Source organism: Borostomias antarcticus (genome assembly GCF_949987555.1).
Source record: "Borostomias antarcticus genome assembly, contig: scaffold_201, whole genome shotgun sequence".
Taxonomy (NCBI): Eukaryota; Metazoa; Chordata; class Actinopteri; order Stomiiformes; family Stomiidae; genus Borostomias; species Borostomias antarcticus.
Window position 1 is genome coordinate 13,695 of NW_028175650.1, and position 14,675 is coordinate 28,369.

Sequence of the window (14,675 nt, forward strand, 5' to 3'; positions counted from 1 at the left end):
ATAGGGGGTGCTGTGAGGACAATTGCGTTGTTCCCTAACTTTATGGACCTGAAGGATGTCACGGCCCAGAAGTATCAGTATCTGGGCTTCAGGGTCCAGGCGAGGTATTCTATGAGCAATGGACTTCAGGTGACTATGGTGTCGTGCTGCCTCAGGGGTCGGGATCTCTGACCAGTCTTCCGGCATATGATTGCACTCGATGAGTGTTGGAAGCATCACACTAGTTTTTCCATCCAACGACAACGCCAAGAACCCTGTGGCTCTTCTCCCAGATGTCTCAGTGACTCCTGCACATGTACGGAGGGTGTACGGTGAGTCTGAACCTCTAATTTGGAAGAGGTCAAAGAATTCAGACCTTGCCAGAGATCTATTACTCTGGTCATCCAGAATAACATAGACGTTAGTGGCTCTGTCTGGGTGTGCTTTGGGATATACCTTCACCAGGCAGATCTTGGAACAGGACCTGAGGTTTTGACCTCTGTCACAGACTTCTGTACATTTAGAGGTGACTGCTGGCTGAGGTGTCTCCTCTTCACTCTCCCCGCCATGCTCTGTGGAGGGGTCCTTTGTGTCCCACGGGGGAGGTCCAGGGTGGAGCGCCGCTATGTGCTCATCACTCTTGCATTCCCCACACTTCAAAGCTACCTTACAGTTCTTCGCCATGTGAGTTGTAGAGGAGCAACACCTAAAGCAGACACCATTCTCTTTCAGGAAGGCCTTGCGCTCCTCAAGTGGCTTGATTCGAAAACCCCTACACTTATTTAGGGGATGGGGTTTCTGGTGGATGGGACATTGTTTTCCAACGTCATCAAGCCTATTGCTCGAACTGTATGACTGAGAAGCTGAGCGGTTTGCTGAGATGTCTGTCTTGTGGGTGGAAACATGCCTTTTGGTATATCTAGATTCCTTTTCAGATCGCTCGGGCTTTGAGGACCCTGGGGAGGACTTGTTGGATGTTTTCAAAGGAGCTGAAGGGAGAGTAAAGCTTGGGTCGTTTCTTCTGCATGCTTCACTGCAGACGAAGTCTGTGAAGAAGGCGAACGGGGGAAAAGAGACACGGTGCTGCTCTTTGTAGTGGGAACCCCTAGCTAGCCACCTCTCTTGTAGACTGTGTGGCAGCTTCTCGACTATTGGGTTGACACGCCTGGCAGTGTCCAGGTACGAGAGCCCCGGCAAGTAGCCCTCAGACTTAGCGGAGTCTAACTCCATCAGCAGGTCCCCCAGTTCCCTCAGCTTTAAGGGGTCTTTGTGAGAGATGTTCGGAAAGTTCTCTATCCTCTCGAAGAGAGCTCTCTCTATCACTTCAGGTGAGCCGTAACACTCTCCTAAGCGTTCCCAGACAAGTCTTAGGCCTACTGCAGGGCTGCCTACGTGCACAGAACGGATCCTTGTAACGTGCTTTGAGGACTCACTTCCTAACCACTTTGTCAAGAGGTCAAGCTCCTCACTGGCAGTTAAGTTCAGTCCTCCAGTGGCATTGATGAAAGAGGACTTCCATGCCCTATAATTTTCTGGGCGGCCGTTGAACTGGCTGAGACCAGAATTCACAAGCTCTCTACGCACCAAGTACCTTGCGATGTCACTCATACCAGTCGTGCTATCAGAATGCAGCTGCAGTGAGGCTCTGAGAGGGGAGTGGGGTGGCTGAGCAGGCGGAAGCGGAGCGGGGGAAAGCTGAGCAGGAAGTTGGTGATGAACTGCTGGTGCTGAACTTGCAGGTTGTTGTGCTGGAGCTGCTGGCGTTGACCCTGCAGGTTGCTGTGCTGCAGCTGGCGTTGAACTTGCAGGTTCCCGTACAGCATGAACGTTGTTCCTGGCTGGGAGGTGAGAAGCTCCAAGTGGTGTGTATGGTTCAAGTTCTGGGGGGTTTCCGTAACTAATGTGTTGCTGAGAGGGACGTTCGACGTAGTCACGTGTGCGTTGAAGGTTGATGCTAGCCGATCTGTATTGACTCTTCTCACTTCCCTCTCGACCTTCATTCTCGGCTGCTTCCTCAAGGACTTGAGCTTCTGCTATAGCTGCTGCTACCTCCTTCTCATGCTCCAGTGTTGATAACTCGGCTGCTATGCGAGCTTCTTCGATTTTCAGGTCAGCTGTTAGACGAGCCTCTTCTAATTTTTGGTGAGCTGCTAAATGGGCCTCTTCTACCCTTAATTGAGCTTCCCGTTGAACAAAGGAAGCACGTGCGCGGGCAGCTTCAGCTTTGGCGCGAGCCTTGGTTGCAGCTCTGCTAGCTGAGGAGGATTTAGACCCATGAGATGAGGCAGAATGTTGTGATGTAGCGTCACGTCCATGGTCTTGTTCCGTCTCACTGCCATCAATTTTTCCACTGGCTTCAGCGTTATCTGCCATTGTTTATTGTTCCTTTTGCTGTAGTGCCCGCTGTGAAGACGCTTTTTTACTATTCTGTCCCAAATGTGTGTGTCTGTACACAAGTAGACAGATAGCTAACATGTCCCAGAGAAAGACGGAAGCTGGAGTAGAGTTGAGTGTACTTTAGTTTTGTCCTTTTCTCAGGAATCTTTTCACTGTAAAACTGTACAAAGATAATACAAAAGCATTGTATCAATAAACGTCAGTGTACGGTATGCATTACATGTCAATTAACACATGTATATAGTTACACATAACTTATTTGCTTATAGTGTAAATACAACCATATAGTTTAAAATATGTAACAAAATGAAATAGACTGATTCAAATCTACCAGAATCTACCATAGAGATAACCTACCGTAGCTATAGCTAGCAAACCCTAGCTACATAACGTCAGCTTAGAATGGAAAATAGAAGAGCTACACTTAGCTACTTTCCTATTGACAATATCCACACAAAACGAAGTTTCTAGCACAAACATCACTGAGTAGATATAACTTAACTTACAAGCGATGCTTTCCAAGGCACAAACGTAAAAAGGGAAACAATAAAGCTGGCGCTGCAAGTCACATGCGATTGCCATAACGTGGAGTGAAAACTAAACAACTTCCTGGTCACATGACCAAACAAATCAGACTAGCCACGGCTAGAAGAGTACCTATTTTCAAAATAAGGGTACATTTTTTCATCCTCAAAATAAAGCAGTGTTTCTTATAGAACGTGACACCACAGAACATGGAACAGACCTCTGTCATATCATCACACAGTACAGAAACTCACACCATGGTCCAGGTTGAAGAATAGAGAAATGAACATTCATAAATCAAAATATCAGTCATTTTGAAGACATACAGAAAGATAAAGCCATGTTGTTTGTATTTAAATTCAACTCTCTTTCTAGACATGTTCAATGTTATTCATTCACTCAGGGGGTGGTTGGGTTTCTAAGTACAGTAGTGTTTGACCAGGTACGCATATTACCATCAGATGAAGAGTTTCCTGCACCTGAAGGCTGTTGTTATGCAGATGACTGTTTTAAACTGACTGTACAAATGACTGTAATATAAACTATAACTAGCCTACAGCTGGTTGGCTGAAAAAGAAGGTTGGACACATGGCCAGAATTTAAAGACTTCCTGTAGGTTAGAAAATAGGTACTTTGCCACAGTCATTGTTGTTTTCAGGGAGGGGGGGGCATTTTAAATAATTCATCAAATAATTCTGAAAAAAAAACTTAAGGATTTTAGGTTTATCTCCTAAGACCCATTCTGAGCCAGGAAAAACGCTGCTTCTATATATATGCTCTTGTATATGAAATATCAGCTCATAAACATGAAACATGCAAAAAAAAATCAAAACAAAGTGTTAAAATTATTAGGGCACAAGGGCACACACGTCAGCCAATCACACGTCAGCCAATCACACGTCAGCCAATCACACGTCAGCCACACAAGAGCTTGAGTCACACGGCAGGTCTACAGGTTCATCATGAAACCTTCACACACACTCTCTCACACACACACACACACACACACACAGACAAAATTATTAAACTATCCATTATCTTGGGTCTTACATAAGGCTTCTATGAGAACTACTTGAGAGTCTTTGTCTTCATACAGCCATTTTCAATGTGGGGCCAAAAACACCTCCAGTTGTTATATAGGTACAAATATGTTGTTTTAGGTCAGCTTCAGGTTTCTAGGGTCTCAGGCGTGGCGGTTCTAGTGTCTCAGACGTGGTGGTTCTAGTGTCTCAGACGTGGTGGTTCTAGTGTCTCAGACGTGGTGGTTCTAGTGTCTCAGACGTGGTGGTTCTAGTGTCTCAGACGTGGTTGCTCTAGCGTCTCAGACGTGGTGGTTCTAGTGACTCAGACGTGGTGGTTCTAGTGTCTCAGACGTGGTGGTTCTAGTGTCTCAGACGTGCTGGTTCTAGCGTCTCATACGTGGTGGTTCTAGCGTCTCAGACGTAGTGGTTCTAGTGTCTCAGATGTGGTGGTTCTAGTGTCTCAGACGTGTTGGTTCTAGCGTTTCAGACGTGGTGGTTCTAGTGTCTCAGACGTGGTGGTTCTAGCGTCTCATACGTTTGTAAACTGACATCCTCTCCTCCTGCCCCTGTGTTCCTGGGGCTCGTAGTTCTTCTGGGATTTGTAGTTCTGCAGGTGATATGGCTGCAGGCACACAGAACCTATGGGAGAATCAAGTCCTTTAACAAAATATGAACAATATATAATTCACCAGGGATTCATGACCACGCAATGGGCAAGGTTGTTTAACAGAAAACACACCTCTGTATTCGCTTGAGATTCTCCTCCATCTCCTGATTAGCTAGCTCCACCAGGAAGTGGATGTAATCAGTGTGCGAAATACCCGTCAATATTCGGGGGGGTCCCCATCTCACGTGTGTTGCGCAATACCGGTCGAAAATGTCTTTCTCAATATGCAGTAGGCCTATAACATTACAATATTTCATGGATGCAAGCCAAGACAATCAGTCTATAGCCTACATGACAACACACACGCACACACACACACACACACACACACACACACACACACACACACACACACACACACACACACACACACACGTCACCAGGGCTCAGTGCTAGGCTGGGCCAATGAACTGCAATGGGGGGCACAATTATTACTAATTTTTTTTGATAATCCGATATGCTATAGTATTCGTAATGCAACACTGACATGCATAGGAGGTTGCACTGGCTAAAGTTATTTTATAACAAGGAGAGGCCAAGTTGTGCATTACAATGCAGACACGACAACAATTGGCACCAATCCGGCGCACTTCCAAGAGTGAGTTTCTAGTAGAGTGAACCGGTGGGACTGCCTTCGGAATGCTGCACCATACATCCCTGTGGCACATTCTTGCCCAAGGGCACACACGTTAGCCAATCACACGTCAGCCAATCACACGTCAGCCAATCACACGTCAGCCAATCACACGTCAGCCAATCACACATCAGCCACACAGGAGCTTGAGACACACGGCAGGTCTACAGGTTCATCATGAAACCTTCACACACACTCTCTCACACACACACACACACACACACACACACACACACACACACACACACACACACACACACACACACACACACAGACAAAATTATTAAACAATCCATTATCTTGGGTCTTACATGAGGCTTCTATGAGAACTACTTGAGAGTCTTATTCTTCATACAGCCATTTTCAATGTGGGGCCAGAAACACCTCCAGTTGTTATATAGGTACAAATATGTTGTTTTAGGTCAGCTTCAGGTTTCTAAAGTACTTTCTCTTTGCTGCTTGACTCCTCTGGACACTCTGCTGGTCAGCATTCCTTGGTTTTGGTGTTGGGTAAAGAGTTCAGCCATATCATTCATGTTTCACTTCTACTTCTCTGTGTAGAATCAGGTCTTCAGTGTTTAATTGTGTGGTGGGTTTTCACCATGTTAGCAAGTGGTAATTTGACACAAACGACGCTAGGCAGGGAGTGTAGCATGCTTCACTTTGGGTGTAGTATTTCTTTCTTTCTTTCGTTTCACAGTTGTTTTTTTACAGAGTGCTAAACAAAATTTTTGTTTAGCACTCTGTAAAAAAACAACTGTAAAAAAGGTTTTAAAGATTATTCATGATTGACTGTTTGAATGATGCAGGGGTATCATTTATCATTTGATTGGTTTATGATTGACTGTTTGAATGATGCAGGGGTATCATTTATCATTTGATTGGTTTATGATTGACTGTTTGAATGATGCAGGGGTATCATTTATCATTTGATTGGTTTATGATTGACTGTTTGAATGATACAGGGGTAATATATATGGCTCAACTTTGATGACCTCTGACCTGTATGGTACAGGGTCCTGGCCCAACAAACACACAGAAATTATATTTCATAAACAGTACACTGTACTCACACACACACACACACACACACACACACACTAAGAGCAGTTGATGTAGCTCTCAGTTATACTGTACACAGCTTCCCTTAGTAACTGGTGATGAAAACAGTCTGGAGCATTTCTATTGGTTCATTTTTATGGTTTTAATATTCAGGGATTCTCCAGACTGGTTTGTCTGGACAGGTTGGTTTCCTTAGATTATCACCCCAGCAGTTTCTTAAAGACTTGCTGTAGGTCAGAGGAAAGCTACTTTGCCACAGTCATTGTTGTTTTCAGGGGGAAACATTTGAAACAATTCATCAAATAATTCAGAAAAAAAGACTAAAGGATGACAGCGTGTTTCCAAACAGACATACAAACCTCCCTCTTTAAGTCTCTCTCTCTCTCCCTCTTTCAGTCTCTCTCTCTCTCTCTCCCTCTTTCAGTCTCTCTCTCTCTCCCTCTTTCAGTCTCTCTCTCTCTCTCTCCCTCTTTCAGTCTCTCTCTCTCTCCCACTTTCAGTCTCTCTCTCTCTCCCTCTTTCAGTCTCTCTCTCTCTCTCTCTCTCTCTCCCTCTTTCAGTCTCTCTCTCTCTCTCTCTCTCTCTCTTTCAGTCTCTCTCTCTCCCTGTTTCAGTCTCTCACTCTCTCTCTCTCTCCCTCTCTCTGTCTCTCTCTCTTCCTCTCTCTGTCTCTCTCCCTCTCTCTCTCTCTCTCTCTCTCTCTCCCTCTCTCTGTCTATTTCTCTCTCTCCCTCACTCTCTCTCTCTCCCTCTCTCTCTCTCCCCCTCTCTCTCTCAAATTCAAATAAGCTTTATTTGCACGATAGTTGAAAAGAACCCACATTGCCAAAGCAGTACACAAAATCAACATTCAGAAAATCAACATTCAGATTATGTATTAATAAATAAATCAAAAGTGAGTGTGAGGGTGTGTTATCTCTGACAGGGAGGGGTCTGGGTTGCTGCGTGTTCAGCTCCCGTACCCAGACCCAGCCCCGCGGAGTGAGTATCAGTGATTATGTGATAGTAATTACGTGTTTGTGTATAAAAACATAACATAACATATACAACAAAACATGAAGCTATATATCAACAATACAATCAAAAGCATTTAACAACAGTTCAATTTATAATATAATAACATGGGGAGCTGGCAATATCCTTCAGATGTAATCACTCTGAGATGTTTGCTATACAGTAGAACTTGTTTCCCTTAATGTATGGCAACAGTCAACATATTTAGCAGCTAATAATGCACACTGACTTTTCTCTCCACATAAATATGTCAGTTTCTCGGGATCAGGGAGGTGAATAAACTCAGGATATATATTATTTATTTTTTCAGAGAAAATCTCTCTTAAATGTTTATATTTCTCACATTATAATAAGAAGTGAGATTGTGTTTCAACATCTCCCTGATGACAAAGTGAACACAGCCTGGCCTCCTTGGGTAGCCAGTACTGCCTGCGGTGGCCTGGTTCTATGGCCAGGCTGTGTCCCCTCAGTCTGGACCCTGGTTCTATGGCCAGGCTGTGTCCCCTCAGTCTGGACCCTGGTTCTATGGCCAGGCTGTGTCCCCTGAGTCTGGACCTGGTTCTATGGCCTGGCTGTGTCCCCTCAGTCTGGACCCTGGTTCTATGGCCAGGCTGTGTCCCCTCAGTCTGGACCCTGGTTCTATGGCCAGGCTGTGTCCCCTCAGTCTGGACCCTGGTTCTATGGCCAGGCTGTGTCCCCTGAGTCTGGACCTGGTTCTATGGCCTGGCTGTGTCCCCTCAGTCTGGACCTGGTCAACGTTTTCCACAGTCTTCTATCAGTCACTGCAGTCAAGTATCCTGCTACCGTGTACTCTCTGTTTAGGGTCAAATAGAAATCTAACTTACTTTGTGATTTGGTGGTTTCATGCCAATATTTGATATCCTTTTCTTTTTGTTTTCAGATGATTTGGTTGGGCCAGGTTGATTGGTGTTCGTCCTGAGGCCCTAGTATTTGTGGGCAGAGTTTCAGGATCAACTAGGGCTCTTCTCCAGATTTTGGGGATCTTGAGTTGTCGCAAGCAGGAAGAGAGGAACGCTCTTAACCAGGACTTCAAGAAAGGCGCTGCATGGAGTATAAGCTCCGGGCAGATAGAATCAGGCCCTGGGGCTTTCCCTGGCCTTACATGCTGGAGGGCAGCAGCAAACTCCTCTGGTGTGAATTCACCAGAGATGTTACCACCGCTAGGAGTTGTGTCCTTCCAGAGGTCAGACACTTCTTTAGCCACGAGACGTGACGATCCGCGGTCTTTGCCCTCAGGTGTCCCACTTTTCACAAATTGTGATGCGATTTTGTTTGCAAAGATAGGGCAGTGATGGGGGGAGTGTCTGGACCTACCAGTGAGGTTGTTAAGGATGCTCCATGCCTTGCGGCTGGAGTGTGAGAAGTCGATGGAGTTAATGGCCTCCTCCCAGCGCTCTTGTCTCCTTCGGCTGAGTCTAGACAGCAGGGCTGAGGCAAGTCTGTCTGACTCAGCTCCTGGGGGGGCCTGGAGGAAGGCACAGTAGAGACTCTCACGCTCCTCATCCCAACACGGTTTGTAACTATTGGGACGTCCGCGTGGGATGGATTCTTGGCCTCTTTCACCAGTATGCTGCAGAGTTCCCGGTACGCCTCGTCCACGTTGTTGGTGTTAGGTGGTGGGAGGCACCTTGTGGATCTATGGGTAAGGAGGCGGTAGCGTTTCCAGTTGGCCTTTCAGAAGTTCCATCGCTTCACCGGCTCGCTCGGGACGAGGTCCACGAGTTTAGGCATGGTTATCAGTGATGGTCGATGTTGGGACCACGGGAACTTTCCTAGCACGCGTCTATCAGGGAGCCGGTTATCAACGCCGACGCTCACGAGTGCCAAGTCAGGATTGGTCCCAGTTTTCCAGCGACCTGAGACAAAGCTGGCTGCGCCCTTGGGATCGTACAACAGGGCCAGGCTGTTGGCAGACTTTGCTTCGCTTACGGTGGTTAATCGCAGCTACTGACCATGAGAAGGTGTCTGGTGTCGGCCTCGCCACGAATGAACTATTCATTCATTCATTCATTCATTCATTCATTCACACAAACAGATTATATAAACCTCTTTCTCTTTTTCTCTCTCTCTCTCTCTCTCTAGTGTTGAATTCAACCATGAATGCACAGAGAGAACCACAACATGACCATTCAAAATCCCCAAAAAGACAGATTTCTAAATGTACTACATGAATTGCAAAACACTATAACATAAAGTAATTGTGAGTAAAATAAATGATTGGCTTTATATTCTAAAAAAAAGTATTACAATAGGACCGATTGGCTTTTAAAAAAATGTTGAGCATGTTTCTAATAGTGGCTCAAAGTGATCATGACAGCTGGCCATCAGTGAAATGATGTGAAAATATTCATAAATGTCACAAAAAATAACACTCAGTGAATACAGTAAATACATACCATAAAATTACTTCAGTCGAGATCACTTTAGTCAAAATTGACCCATTTATTAGCATGCAATAATATATACTGCATATACAGTAGGACCCCACTCATCCGAACTTCAGAGATCCGAACCTCCCGGTCTACCGGACAGTAAAACGTTTAAAAACGTTAAAAAACGTTGTGTTTTTTTTAGCCTGCTATCTGGTTACTGGTGGGATTTTCATTACAGTACTGTACCCTACTGTGAATAAAAACAGAACTGTATGTAGACCTACATGTTGCCTGTAGGCTGTAGCCTACTGGCACGTTTAATTTCTTTGTTACTTTAATGTCGAGCGCAAAACGCAAACGAGTCTGCTGCGTGAGAGCTGCATTCCTTGGTAGCCAGTAAGCGCGTCAGCAACCTGAAGCAGAGGAGCATCGAGTCATTTTTCGTTAATGGACTTCAGGAACACAGACGTGTTGTAAGCATGTAGATTAGCCTACTAGGCCTACTGTATTTGTTAAATAATAGCCTACAGCCTAGGCCACGTTAGCCTACATCGGTTGTTTAGGCTGCAATAGCCTAGACACTACAACTTGTCTGTTATTTCATTTTATTTATGTATGTATTATCATTTGCTCTTATTGTTCTAATGTTGGGTTGCTTTAAGGCTATACCATTTTGTTCTGCGAATACAGTAGCCTATCGATGCAGCGTACGCCTCATTTGAGAATAAAGTACTGTATTTGATCACAGCATGCACTCAAGTGGAAATTTGTTTATTTTATTCTAGGCTATACTGTAGGCCTATTATAGGCTAGGCTGTATGAGTTTAGTTGGCTATTTGATTGTAATTTTGATGCATTTTCACAAGTAATTAAGGGTATTTATCGGTGTATTATGAGTCTATATGAAACAAGTACCACTTATTGAATTTGGTGCATTTTAACATGTTTCAGTCATCCGGACATTTCAGAGATACGAACGACCTTCGGTCCCGTTGGGTTCGGATAAGTGGGGTCCTACTGTACATTTTTTACGCAGATTTTTATTTTGGCGGTGTGATCTGTTCGGGGGCCCCCTGCCTTCCACGCATGTGGAAAGCGGCAATCTAGATGTTCCCCCCCTCTGGGCCGCTTGGCCCAGAGTGCCGGGCCGGAAGAGGGAACGGCATCTAGCCCCCTGCCTCTATGACGATCAGAGTGGGCCGCGATCGGGAAGACGCTCGGAGGTAACTCAGCCCACTAAGACCGTCAAAGAGCGCCACAGGAGGACTGCTGTACATTATAGTCCCTGGCCTCCACGGGTCAGCGATTTGTGGAGTCCGAAGGAGATACAGCCTAGTGTCTCTGCCTCCATGGTGACCGGAGGGACCGCTGGATGGCCCTTCGGAGATGTAATGGCAAGAGTGAGCAATGACGTGTTTTGACAGCTTAAATACATGCGCTCTAGCGAGCTGAACCAATGCTATGACAGCTGACAGTCAGCTGGTGGGTTGCGTCATACGGGGTGTGACTGATTGGCCTCTGCCGATTAGCCCGGCGTTGACATCCGTGTCTCGCCTGAAGTACGTTGGAGACTTCATTTTTGACCACTGGTATAGATATACTCTTGTATGTAAAATAACATCTCATAAACATGAAACAACAACAAAAACATTTCCACTTCCCTAAAGTCAAAATTTAAATTAAAATTAAAGTTAAAATTAAGCAATAAACCATGAGAGGTTGTGTAGTGATCATATAACAGCTAGGGGGCGTTGTTAGGTATGACGCGAAGCGGACAACACTAACTAGCTGTTATAAAATCACTATAACACACGGCCTCTCGTGGTTTATTGCTTAATTTTAACACGGCTTCCAGCCAATCAGAATAAGAACCAGAACTAACCGTTGTATAACGATTAAACAATTCATTGCCTTGGGGCTGACATGAGTTTTCTATGAGAACGACTTGACAGTCTGTGTCTTTATACATTCATTTTCAATGTGAGGCCAAAAACACCTCCAGTTGTTATATAGGTACAAATATGCTGTTTTAGGTCGGCTTCAGGTTTCTACAGTACTTTCTCTTTGCTGCTTGACTCCTCTGGACAATCTGCTTGTCAGCATTCCTTGGTTTTGGTGTTGGGTAAAGAGTTCAGCCATATCATTCATGTTTCACTTATACTTCTTATCCTTTTCCTACCCCGACCCTACCCCTGACCCCTGCCTCTATCTGGGCCCAGGCACATTCACGCACACACAGACATACACCAGTGTTTGCCATGTCTCTCCTATGATGTTATTAGCCTCTCTTACTCTGAAAATGTAATTTATTGCTTTATAAATGTTCTTAGCCGGTAGACAAACATACTCCAGGAGCTTGCTCGATCGCCTTGTTGAGAGGGGTCCGGGAAGAATTTTTACAGCTCACTTATCTGGCCCCCGGGTGATTACTGTTTTTTTGCTTCCCTCTGGAATATGTAGGGGTGGGACATCTGCCCACCTCCCTTGTTCTCTGTAAAGCGCATTGTGTTGCCTCTGGGTATGAAATGCGCTTTACAAATAAAGCTTTGATTGATTGATTGATTGATTGACTTCTCTGTGTGCAATATAATCATGTCTTCAGTTTTTAATTGTGTGGTGTCCATGGTCACCATGTTGGAAAGCGGTCATTTAATACAAACGACGCTAGGCAGGGAGTGTAGCATGCTTCACTTTTGGTTTAGAATCTTGTTCAGCACTCTGTGAAAAAACCTGTGAAACACTGTGAAAAGGATGTATGATTGACTGTTTCAATAATGCAGGGATATAATTTGATACATTTATGATTGACTGTTTGAATGATTCAGGGATATTATTTGATAGATTTATGATTGACGGTTTGAATGATTCAGGGATATTATTTGATAGATTTATGATTGATGGTTTGAATGATTCAGGGATATTATTTGATAGATTTATGATTGACGGTTTGAATGATGCAGGGGTATCATTGTGTCCAGTGTAACGTGTGGGCTGACCTTTGATGACCTCTAACCTGTACGGTGAAGTGTCCTGGTTCAACAAACACACAGAAATTCTATTTCATATACAGTATACTCACACACACACACACTGACACACACACACACACGATAGGAGGAGTTGATGTAGCTCTCAGTTATATACAGCTTCTCTTAGTAACTGGTGATGCAAAGAGTCTGAAGCATTTCTATAACATCTGACAATATTGTTCTGTCCAAAGTCGCTCCATATTTTTATGGTTTCAATATTTATTCTATTTCTATTTCAACAGATGACATGGTAAGAACAACTCTCACATAAAATCTGCCATTGGCTGATGAGAGATTAGTGAAGTGAAAGTGGAGTTGTGGGACTTTCCAGACCTCATGTCTTTCAGTGGAGGGGAAGCTGGAGGTAAACACCCTGCTGTAGCAGCACTGACCGGCCCTGAGATGAGGAACAGGACAGACCACAGAACATGGAACAGACCTCTGTCATATCATCACACAGTACAGAAACTCACACCATGGTCCAGGTTGAAGAATAGAGAAATGAACATTCATAAATCTAAATATCAGTCATTTTGAAGAGATACAGACAGATAAAGCCAAGTTGTTTTTATTTAAATTCAACTCTCTTTCTAGACATGTTCAATGTTATTCATTCACTCAGGGGGTGGTTGGGTTTCTAAGTACAGTAGTGTTTGACCAGGTACGCATATTACCATCAGATGAAGAGTTTCCTGCACCTGAAGGCTGTTGTTATGAAGATGACTGGTTTAAACTGACTGTACAAATGACTGTAGTATAAACTATAACTAGCCTACAGCTGGTTGGCTGATAAAGTAGGTTGGACACATGGCCAGAATTTAAAGACCTCCTGTAGGTTAGAGGATAGGTACTTTGCCACAGTCATTGTTGTTTTCAGGGGGGGGACATTTGAAATAATTCATCAAATAATTCAGAAAAAAATACGGATTTTTGGTTGAGCTCCACCAGTAATTTTTTCTGGGAAGGCGTGTCCTACTCTCCAATTGTCAAATAAAGATGTATCACAAATGTATTTGATTTATGATTGACTGTTTGAATGATACAGCCATATCATTTGATTGATTTATGATTGACTGTTTGAATGATACAGCCACATCATTTGATTGATTTATGATTGATTGTTTGAATGACTGCTGTGAGGCGACAGTACTAGGTACTGCGCCACCTGTTTGAATGATTGACTGTTTTGAATGAGGCAGGGGTATCATGTGATTGATTTATGATTGACTGAATGATACGGGTGTATCATTGTGTTCTGTGTAACGTGTAGGCTGACCTTTGATGCCCTCAGTACAGGTCCTAGCTAACTTAACACACGGAAATGAGATAGAAGCCTTCCTCTAATCTTTGGAGCTCTAAAAAATCTGAAGATATTCTTCTGTCCAAAGTCGCTCCATAGTTTTATGGTTTCAATATTCAGGGACTTCTCCAGACTGGTTTGTCTGGACAGCCTGGTTTCTGTGAAACAGGATCAGTGAGATTCTCACCCCAACAGTTGATGTAATTGGATAGGAACGTAGCCATAATCTTTCTTTGTTGTTGTTTTCAGGGGGTGGATTGATTTAATTATGCATTTTGTCAGTACTTGAGTTATCATATTAATGTAAAAAGGTAAAATAATTAATTGAATAATTCCGTCATGCATTCTCACTTTTACATGATAACCATTAGTCATCTAGTTCTACTATAACTGAATCATATAATCAGCCACTTCCCTAATGGCATTATAGGCTTCATGTTATGTACTGTACACTTTCAAGTCCCCATCAATCTGATGATCATTATCTTCTTTTACATAAAGACCTTTATGTGAGAGGCCTCTGACACCCCAACTCTATGTATTCTATCCCTGCGTTACCTCCTAAGTTCTCATCCACTGTGCATTTACACTACAAGCCTGAACAGCCATGTGAGCGTCTACCTAGATACAGATGATGAGGCTGGAAATGACTC